General features: G+C 39.4%; 1 non-coding gene across 1 annotated transcript; it reads left to right on the plus strand.

Moving 5' to 3' along the window:
* Positions 1–2,459: 2,459 nt before the first annotated feature.
* LOC115703374 (small nucleolar RNA R71) lies at positions 2,460–2,565 on the plus strand. Its single transcript, XR_004009144.2, has one exon. It is a non-coding gene; the product is annotated as a small nucleolar RNA R71 (small nucleolar RNA).
* Positions 2,566–3,306: the final 741 nt, after the last annotated feature.

The following is a 3,306-nucleotide window of genomic DNA, read 5'->3' on the forward strand; positions in this document are numbered from 1 at the left end:
TCTACTTTTTTTCTTTTTACAATAGAGGCAAATCACATAACAACTTTTATTTTTTTTCAATCTCTTACTGCCAAAATTATTCCCCCACTTACAACATTTCATCCCCCCCCCCCCCCCAAACTTGCTTAAAAGCTTATGGCATAATAAGGTATGTTGAGAGTGAAAGTAGTTAAAGATAATGAATACAACTTAGTTAAGTGGTGAAATTTTTTTAAAATAGGCTAAGGCTCGACTTTGGGTATACTAAGGATAAAACGTTTTAGGTAGGCTTGAAAGGCTCAATCGATCCAAAGAAAACTTGCCTAAATCATTTTTCAAACAAAATGCATCAAGGATTTCGCTTCAAGAGAGTATGTCACACAAATTCTATTCCATGTCAAGCCAATCATTCCACAATCCAAGTAGAACAAAAGTGATATGCGTCAAAAATAAATGTTTTACATCTACATGAACAAACTTCTAATACACATCCAATTTAATTCAAAAAGTTATGACTCAAGCACACGGTTAAAATTCCAATCCATTGCACAAGTAAACAACAGTAGTTCAATCAATTTTCCAGCTCAGATATCAACACATGATACTAACAATAACTAAAATTAACTAAAGAAAACGAAAAAAAACTGAAGAAAAAAAAAACTGAAAATTTTAAATATCTCCCCCCAAACTAAAGATGCACATTGTCCCCAATGTGTTAAAATAAAATTGTGGTTGAGAGAGACTTACCTGAGCCCCATCAGAAGGGGTTTGGTGGACCCTTTGCATCCAAAAGAGCCCTCGTACTAAATGAAGAAAATTGACCACCAATAGTGTTGATTTCAGAGTTTTGCACAAGAGTAAGTTCACCTTCAGAACTACCACACATCAATCTTTTCCAACGACGTCGAATCGTTCGAAGTCGCTCTTTAGGCTTTGCTCTCTTCTTATCAGTTTTAACTAAAGAACCCTTCACCATCTCAATCTTGCAACAGGTAGGAATGTCGGTTGGGGCAAAAACATTAAAATTGACCTCTTCATCTTGCACTCGCAACTTTAACTCCCCCTTTTGAACATCTATTAATGCTCTGCCCGTGGCTAAAAATGGTCTTCCCAAAATAATGGGAATAGTTGAATCTTCCTCCATATCAAGAATTAGGAAATCAGCAGGGAAGATAAACTTACCAACCTTCACGAGTACATCTTCAATTATCCCACGAGGATGAGTCAAAGAACGATCCGCTAGTTGTAAAGTCACTGTTGTGGCCTTTGCTTTTCCCAATCCTAGCCTTTTGAAGACAGACAAAGGCATTGGATTAATGCTTGCTCCTAAATCACATAAAGCTTTAGTTTCCACCGAACCCCCTTTAGAGCATGGAATATTGAAACTACCCGGATCTTTAAGCTTGGGCGGTAGTTTCTTTTGCAAAATTGCACTGCACTCCTCAGTGAGTGCCACTGTCTCGAATTCTTCCAACTTCCTTTTCTTAGCCAAAATTTCTTTCATGAACTTCAGGTAAGTTGGCATTTGCTCCAAGGCCTCCGCAAATGGAATGTTAATGTGCAGCTTCCTAAATATTTCAAGAAATTTTGAAAACTGCTTGTCTAGATTGGTCTTTCGGAGTCTCTGAGGATAAGGTATCTTCACATGATGATCAATACTAACTGGTGGAGACTGTTGTTGTGGTGCAGGGCCATCAGTAGCCTTCTTTTCTGTTGATGTTGGAGTTGGTGCTGCTTGATCTATAATCTCTTCATCCACTGGTTTTATCATCTTGGGCCCATCATATTTCTTACCGCTCCTCAGGGTAATTGCCTTACAGTTTTCTTTAGGATTAACTTCAGTTGTACTAGGCAAATTTCTCTGAGGACGAGTTGCCACCTGAGTTGCTAGTTGCCCCATTTGAGTCTGCAAATTTTTAATGGAAGATCTAGTTTCAGTCATAAATTGTAACAATAAATGCGTACGCAAACGGAATTTCCACCTAGAGCTTTGTTCTTGAGTATCTTGTTGGTTACGTATGCAGTTCTGGTTTCTCTATTGATAAAACCCACTAATCCTTCGGTTACCTCCTTGATTGAACCCATAGTTGTTGTTGTTCTGAAAATAATTTCCAATGGCTTTTGCTTCATCCATTGGCAAATCATTCACATCTTCCTAGCACTCATAAAAGTGATGAGAACCTCCACATAGCTCACAGACCACTTGAGCTTGTTTGGCTTGTACTGCAATCAACTTTATTAGGGCCTCTACCTGGGTTGTCATCTTTGTAATGGCATCCACCTCTAGCACACCTGCTACCTTCTTAGTTTGACTTCTTTCAGTTGGCCACTACTGATTGTTTAGGGCCATCTCCTCCAACAGATCATAAGCCTCATTTGCACTCTTTCTCATAAATGCTCCACCAGCTGTAGCATCTATAAGAGTTCTAGTATTACCAACCAGCCCGTTGTAGAAGTTATGAACCAGCATCCACTTCTCAATACCATGATGAGGACACTTTCTGATGAGATCCTTAAACCTCTCCCAAGACTAATGGAGAGATTCATTATCCTGCTGACATAAGTTGTTGATTTCTCCTTGCAACTTGGCAGACTTTGCTGGAGGAAAGAACTTTGACAGGAATTTTGTGGCCAAGTCAGTCCATGTGGCTATGGAGTTTGGTGGCAAGGAGTTCAACCAACTCTTGGCTCGTTCTCTAAGTGAGAATGGAAACAGTCTCAGAAGGATGGCATCATCACTGACTCCATTGACTTTAAAAGTCTCACATAGTTCCATGAAGTTTGATAAATGCATATTAGGATCTTCATAAGGGAGTCCACCAAACTGGACTGAAGACTACACCATTTGAAGTGTGGCAGGTTTGATTTCAAAGTTGTTAGCATCCACTGCCGGTGGCCTAATGCATGACTGAACCCCCGTAAGAGTAGGGAGAATATAATCTCTCAAGCTACAGCCATTAGCTTGATCTTCAACAACACCTCCGTTATTACCGTTGTTTCCTCCATTATGTGCAACATTGGCGTTGTCAGCCATAATTTCTGGTGTTTCAGCAGGTGCTGAAACTCTCTCTTGCCTTTTGTTCCTCCTGTTTCTCCTACAAGTCTTCTCGATTTCAGGATCAACGGGCAATACAACTGCTTGCCCTTGGCGGCGCATGCACTCAAAATACCTGAAATAGATAAAAGCAGTAATGCAAGAAACAGGTTAGAAATTCAGCAAGAGAAATAAACCAAAGTAGAAGTTAGTATAATTTTGTGTAATATTAATCTTTATACAATTCACCGGCAGCGACGCCAAAAACTTGTTGCGAAAATTATTAAATACTA

Source organism: Cannabis sativa, chromosome 8 (assembly GCF_029168945.1).
Source record: "Cannabis sativa cultivar Pink pepper isolate KNU-18-1 chromosome 8, ASM2916894v1, whole genome shotgun sequence".
In the NCBI taxonomy this organism is placed as follows: domain Eukaryota; kingdom Viridiplantae; phylum Streptophyta; class Magnoliopsida; order Rosales; family Cannabaceae; genus Cannabis; species Cannabis sativa.